At 37.7% G+C, this 7676-nt stretch overlaps 2 non-coding genes across 2 annotated transcripts; one reads left to right on the top strand and one right to left on the bottom strand.

Annotated features, from left to right (window-relative positions):
- Positions 1 to 6493: 6493 nt before the first annotated feature.
- Positions 6494 to 6612, bottom strand: LOC113017572 (5S ribosomal RNA). Its single transcript, XR_003271508.1, has one exon. It is a non-coding gene; the product is annotated as a 5S ribosomal RNA (ribosomal RNA).
- A 356-nt stretch (positions 6613 to 6968) lies between these two features.
- Positions 6969 to 7087, top strand: LOC113017570 (5S ribosomal RNA). Its single transcript, XR_003271507.1, has one exon. It is a non-coding gene; the product is annotated as a 5S ribosomal RNA (ribosomal RNA).
- Positions 7088 to 7676: the final 589 nt, after the last annotated feature.

Here is a 7676-nt window from a genome sequence, read left to right on the forward strand (position 1 = left end):
CTGCGGTCTTTACAGTGAAGACACGCAAACATCAACCTGGAACATACCTGTATGAAAATATATGATCCGTATTCGTCTTAGTTCATAGTTACACTGTTTAAAATAGAATATTAAACCAAACAGCGGTAATTACCTGTCCAGCAGAGATTCGCTAGCTCTTGTTTCATTTCAAGCTCAGTTAAATTATTTCTTTCTGCTTTTCCTCATCAGCGATCTTCCGTCTTTTCTTTTCGACTTGTCTCTCAGTCCGCGCTTCCTGCTCAAGTAAGTCAGCCCCCTCCTCTGGCGCGCATGCTCTGCAGCGCATACCCGACGGGGTCTGCTCAGCGCGTGCACCACAGGTGTGGAGAAGTACTAATTAGTGCTCCAGTTTCAACATAAACGCTTCCAGAAAGCGAAACATGCTCCTTTTCAGACTAAAATATCAACGTTTCAAACCATACTCCAGGGTTTTTAGTTCACCGTTTACGAGGTTTAACAAGAAAATAAAAGACAAAAATCTGAATGTTTGAAAATGATTTGAAAAAATTCTGTAAAGAATGGATCAGAAATACTAAAATTATCCTTTTACTTAAATTTAGTTGCTTTATTCATTTGTTACATAAGTTAAACAAACTTATGTGGGTTTCTATATAAGTCAATAAAGAAACAAGAACAAACTGAGAGGTTCTGGAAGCGTGGAGTTCAGTTTGCAAATTTATCTAATGCAAAAAACATCTATGAATAAAACTTTTTTATTATTATTATTTTTATTTTTTATTTTTTTATTTTGAATAAATGAATAAAACTTTGTTGGCCAGCAACTTTTCAAAAAGACAAAAAAGAGAAAAGATGGTCATAAAAAGAAGCTATTATCTGGGGGGAAATAATCATTTGATCCCCTGCTGAGTTTGTAAGTTTGTTCACTTATATTAAATAATCAGTCTCTAATTTTTTTTTTTAAGTATTTTCATTTTGATGTAATGAGACAGAATATCAACCAAAATTGAATAAAAAATGTATTTGCTAAAATAAATGAATTGATTTATATGTCACTGAGTGAAGTAAGTATTTGATCTCAAACACAACTTAGTACTTGGTGGAGAAACCTTTATTGCCCAGCACTGCGGTAATATGTTTCTTGTAGTTGGTCACTGGGTTTGCTCACATCTCAGGAGGGATTTTTTTCCACTCCTCCTTCCACAAACTCTCTAAATTCTTTAGATTTCTTTGCTGCTGTTTGGTAACTTTAAGCTTCAGCTCCCTCCACAGATTTTCTTCAGGACTGAGGTTTGGAGACTGCCTTAGCTCCACTCCATGTCCTTGTGCTTCTTCTTTAGCCACACCTTTGTTGCATCAGTGGTATGTTTTAGGCCATTGTCATGCTGGAAGACCCATCGATGACACATCTTCAGTCTTTTGCCTGAGAGAAAGTGGTTCTTGTCCAAGATTTTGCAGTACATGGCTCCATCTACTGGCCGCCTCAGTGTGGTGAAGTCGTCTTGTATCCTTGGCAGAAAAACAGCCCCACAGTATAATGTTTCCACTTCTGTGCTTGACAGTGGGGATGATATTCTGTGGGTTACACTCAGCATTTCTCTTCCTCCAAACAAAGTGGGCTCAGTTCATGCCACAGAACGCTTGTTGGGTTGTCGAGGATCAAAAACTTACTTCACTCAATTATATGCAAATCAGTGAAAAGAAATCATGTATTGTTTTTTTTTTCTGTTGGTGTTCATGTCTCTCTCCAGTAAAATAAAACATCCACAAAAAATAGAGACTGTTCATTTCTTCATAAGGGAACAAATTTACAAATTCAGCAGGGGATCAAATACTTACTTCTGCCACTACAGTGATGACGCTTTTGTTGCATTAAATTCTTGATCTGGAAAATGTTCCTGTTTTTCTCTCTCCAGGAAACAATGAGGATCATGTTTACCTGTTTGCTGCTTGTGCTGCCCTTTGTTACTGGACTCTCAAAACCAGCCAATCTTCAACCCAACCGAATTGAGAAGCGACTGAATGAAACAAATTATGAAAAGTTTAGACGACAGCATGTAGATGCCAAGATGAGCGTGAAAAAATGTGATACAGAAATGAAAAAAAAGAAAATATATGCTGATCGAAACAAATGTAAGGATGTTAACACATTCATCCTCAGTGATTACAAACAGGTCAAAGCCATTTGTAACGGTCAAGGAAGATATGATCAGACGAATGGCACGACAAAGAGTGTAGCAAAGTTTCGCATTGTTAGATGTGACCTAAAGAACAATGCAGCCAGGAAACCCAAGTGTCAGTATAAAGGCACACTTCTCACTAACAGAATAGTTGTGGTCAAATGTGAAGGAAAGTTACCTGTGCACTATTGTGGTGATGAAATGACCTTTGAATCCAATAATGCAACTATAGGAAAAATCCCCATGCGCTCTACTTCTGTACCCACAAATATACATTTCTGAGATAACAAAAGAGCAACATTTATCATCAGCTCTAACTGTAACAGTTGGTGAAATGTTAGTATTTGACCACTAGGCGGAGCTCTTGTAATGATAATGTAACTAACTCATTTTATTTTGTATGTTTTATTTTTGTGTTGAGCATGTTAACATTTTCCTTTTTTGCCTACCGGATTGGTGTAAAGTTAATTTGATACCGAAAATAGCCGGTTAATTTTGTAAATAACAGGTAAGGGCAGAGGTCACTTCCTGTTTTGGAAAAAAAAGTCAGAGAAGCTGCGCATGGTGACGGTCTAGCCGTGTAAAAGTCAAGCTAAGAAAGAAGAAATAAGCCCTAAGTTCCAATTACACCGGTTTGTCTACTTGCAGGCCAAAGTGGTATGTTTGTTTATATTTTGTGAATTTTATATTGTAATATGTTTTAATGCTGAAATATAATTTTCTTGTACATTTGTATTCACCAGTTCTACGGTGTACCTGTACGTTAAGAGAAGCACAGTAAACATCAGTAAAGAAGAACTCTCGTGTCTCTCGTGTATGTGTACAAGCCGGCATACTAACTAAACGTCGCTGGAAACATCTTCTTCATTATAAGTTTTTATTTGAGTCTGTCTTAGCAATAAGTATATACATTTTTTAACATGTGATCAACCTGTATTTCTTCACATGTTACATGAAATAACATAAAACTATTATTTCCTTCTGATGAGGGAATTTTATATTCATCCCACCAATACCGACATATTAATTGTACTGACTGTAGGATGCTGTGTAGAAATAATCTCTTAGATCCAGCTTGCTTCTAATAAAATATTTTTTATCTGATCACAGAATAAGCATATAATAAATGTCACTTTTTGGTGTTTGTTGGTTTTTATATATTTATTTTTTAACATTTGGAGCATCACCAGTTACAAGACTCACAAGCTGACAAGTTCTTATTCAGCGCCCTGTCTCTTGTTTCTTTTGTTTTTAATGTCATCCAATTTTTGTGTTTTCATTTTGGCATGCGATTCATTTCTAAGACTTTTCTAAATGTCTAAAAGACAAAAGTGTAAACGTCGTTGCCATAACGGAGGGGGCTTGAGCATTTGCCCCTTTCCTCTTGGACGTCCCAAGAGCCCTGTTCTTGAGGCATTACTATTTTTTAATCTGTGTACATGTGCTGTCTGTGCCCCTCAACAATAACATTTAACTAATAACCCCAATTTTGCTAAATAAAAGGATCTGGCTTCCACTAGTCACATGATGCCCATTAACTAATTCTCGACTTTGACGGCAGAGGGCATTGGTTACGAGATCACAAAGAACATGCACATTTTTTGCCGCCTGGGTGGTGCGGAGCTGTAAGCGAAACACACAAAGTAATTGGGAGATGCAGACTGGTGCAACAAAAACCAGTAAGTAGGTGTAGAGCGTACACTGTAGTCTATAGCAGCGGTCCCCAACCCCCGGGCCACGGACCGGTACCAGGCCTTGAGTCGTTTGGTACCGGGTCAAGAGAGTTGAAGCTCGTACCGCACAGAAAAAATAAATAACTTACATTATTTCCGTTTTATTTATTATCCGACTCTGAACAGTGTTTTATTTGGAAAAAGACTGAATTCTCTCAGTTACTTCAGTCTATGACTGACTCTTGACGCATGTCAAGATACATTAGTTAATATTAAACCCACAAACTAGCAAAATTAGTAAAAAAACAGATGTCTTTGGAGGGTTTCTTTGCAAAGGAAAAAAGGCCCAGTGAGGAGACAGAAGAAGAGTCTATGACAACTACTAAGAAAAAGAAAGCTGCATTTAACAGACAACAAGTGGATATATTGCAACAAGTGATTCCCATGCACCAAGCCCGCTCTGCATAATATATGTGGAGACCAGCTCTCCAATGAGGCAATGAAGCCTTCAAAACTGCTTCGTCACTTGGAGACATTAAAAAACAAGCCTTTGGACTAGTTTAAAAGAAAAAAGCAGGAACAACAGGGACAGAAGCCATTACTGAGGGCCTCCACAACAACAAATACAAGTGCACTGAGAGCATCATACTTGGTGGCTAACCGTATTGCTAAGGCTAAAAAGTCATTCACTATTGGTGAAGAATCGATCCTTCCTGCCACTAAAGACATTTGCTGTGAACTTTTCCCCTTAATATTGGTATGATCCCAGCTCAGGCACTGAGCGAGGGGGCGGGGCAGCTGCTGCCTGCGAGTGCGCTGTTGGAGAAGCGCAGCGAGGCAGACAGAGAACTGAAGTTTGACCAGGTTCCAAAGGAAATCATTCGTACTGTACAAATAATGTAAATATGACGGTGCATCACAAAAGATTGATATCAAACTGATCACTTGACCCATATTACGTTACTTGCTCTTCAAGTGAATCAACAAAAGGTGAAATGAAAAGCCGAACAACAACAATGCTGTTTCTTTAGAGAGTCTCAGCTTACATGTGTGTTTATTTCATATTTTCAGTTGTTTCCCTCCACGGCTAAATAAATCGGTTTCAGTTATGCACTGATATACAAGACTGGACATAAGGAGCTTCTTTCAAAGAAAAACTCTGGTAGATGTTATTTTATATATTATGCTTTGGATGTTGTTCAGTATATTTCTATGCAAAACAAAAGGAATTTCAATACACAGCAGTACATTCACAGTTGAAACCAGATATTTACATACACTTTATGGAAAACACAAGAACATTTTTTTACTGTACAACATCAATTTAGAGTAAACTTGTTTTGTTTTGCATAAATAAATATTGAAATATCTTTTGAATTAGTTAAAGAGAGAGAGCTGTCTCTTTTTTATCACTTTCACCAAATTTAGGAGCACATATACACTAAGTTTATTGTTAATTAATATGAAAACTCCAGACGATTCCATTCTGAGCTGAAGAAGCTTCTGATAGGTTGGTGGCACACCTGTGGATGCATATAAGGCAAAACACAGAGCCTGTTTCTGTGACATGGGAACATCAAGAGATGTCAACCAAAACACCTGGAAAAGAACTGTGGAGCTCCATAAGTGTGGCTCAGTTTGAATACAATTTGGTGCCATTTACAATTAAGAAATACAGACAGTTTCTCTCTTTACTCTTAAAGTTAACAAATATGTTTTTTATATTTATCAACATAAAAAATAAACATTTAGTCTGATTTGATGTTACAATTAAAAAAGTGTTTTTGTTTTTATCTGAAGAGTTTGTAAATATCTGGTTTCAACTGTATATTTGATGATGTTGGTGTTTGATTTGATTGTCAGCACAAAGAGGGAGAGAGAGAGGACAGAACAGAGATGAACAAGAGCAGGTGAGACACACATGTTAGTCAAATGGTTGTTTACCAAAAGTATCAGCGTATCATAGGTCCTCATGTATCTCGTACCTAGTGTTTCTTTTTAGGTTTGTTATTTTTCAAATTCTATATTTATTAAGTTTTGCAGGCTTGTTTGCACAACAAGGTTAAATAATTATCTAAACTTTTCTCAATCTAAATAGTGGACTTTGGTAGAATTAAAAAATAAGTGTAGTGCAGGTCTATGATGATTTTTAGTGCTACTATCATCTAGCTCTGATTCTGGTTCTGTCTTGGTTAAATCCTAAGTAGTCCTGCTTCTGAACTGTTGTAGTCCTGTTTTAATTCCGGATCAGTTCTGGGTCTGGTTGAATTGGGGTTTAGTCCTCGTGTCTTGATACAGCCCCGACTTTGTTCTGCCTTGCTGCTTAATTAAAAAACTACTTTAAGGTGTCCTGCACATGTGATATATTTGTCCCTATATGAATATGAACTCAAAACAGAGCCAATTAATCTTTCAGTCATTTCTTCCCCCCCACCCCCCAAGTCCCAGATGCATACTACCCTTTAGGGCTAAGCCCCGGGTGTATCAAATGTCTGCCTCTGCTCTGCTCTACAACAGAATCACAAAGGTGTCTCCAATAAGCTGCAGAGATGATTGTTGTTTTAATTTTTTAACGGTACACAAGCAAAAAATTAGAAGAGAGGTCATGAAGTTTCTTACTAAACAGTAGCGCCCTCTGCAGTTTGTGTGTGGAAGTGCAAAAGCTTACAGCACCTGGTATTCCCAGGCGGTCTCCCATCCAAGTACTGACCAGGCCCGACCCTGCTTAGCTTCCGAGATCAGACGAGATCGGGCGCGTTCAGGGTGGTATGGCCGCAAGCGAAAGGTCAGCTCAGAAACGGCGTTTTTATACATGCTGTAATGACACATACACGCTTACGTTTTTGTTTTCTATATTTAAGTTAAAATGTCCAAACGACAAAAATGTTGGACTTCCAAATCGACCCAACACACCGTGTGCTCTCTGTCACTTTAACACTGTGCTGTAATCAACGAACATGTCTTCTTATCGTGATGTTACTGCGGGAAAAGCATTTTTGCAGCTCAATTTGAAGCTGCAGTTAATAACGAAGGTTTGCATGTTGTCGCTGTAACATATGAAGTTTAGCACAATAATATAGATCAAACTGTGAGACATTTGCCACCAATAAAAGGTCTTTTTCACAGCTTTGCTTTCGCTTACGGCCATACCACCCTGAACACGCCCGATCTCGTCTGATCTCGGAAGCTAAGCAGGGTCGGGCCTGGTCAGTACTTGGATGGGAGACCGCCTGGGAATACCAGGTGCTGTAAGCTTTTGCACTTACACACACAAACTGCAGAGGGCGCTTCTGCTCCTGCTTGTGCTAAGAGGCATGAGAAGTTAACATTTATGGGTGATAAAATCCTTTTTCTATATTTTTAACATGAGAATATCAGTTTTCCATCTTGTGTTCCAGAGTAATCGGACAAAAGACAAACGTAGAACAAGGAAAAAAGAGGCCAAGTGTCTCACCTATAAAACAAAATAGAATAGAATAGAATAGAATTCAACTTTATTGTCATTGCACATGCACAGGTACAGGGCAACGAAATGCAGTTTGCATCCATCCAGAAGTTCTTTAGTGATATAGATATATTACAATATATATTAGCAATAATATAGATATGTGAGTATATTACAGAAATGGGTCTATTATGGTATGTTATAATGTACACGGTATGAAGTATGTTGTGAATATTCTATAACTATAAGTATGTACAGGCTGTAGTGAGTACAAGCTATGTACAGGATATGAACAGGATATAAATATGAAAAACTATACAGAATATGAAATAAATAACTTTACAGAATCTGGGATATACAGCTATACAGAAATGGGAACTATGCAAGTTGTAAACAGTT

The sequence above is a fragment of the Astatotilapia calliptera genome, unplaced genomic scaffold, assembly GCF_900246225.1.
Source record: "Astatotilapia calliptera unplaced genomic scaffold, fAstCal1.2 U_scaffold_15, whole genome shotgun sequence".
In the NCBI taxonomy this organism is placed as follows: Eukaryota; Metazoa; Chordata; class Actinopteri; order Cichliformes; family Cichlidae; genus Astatotilapia; species Astatotilapia calliptera.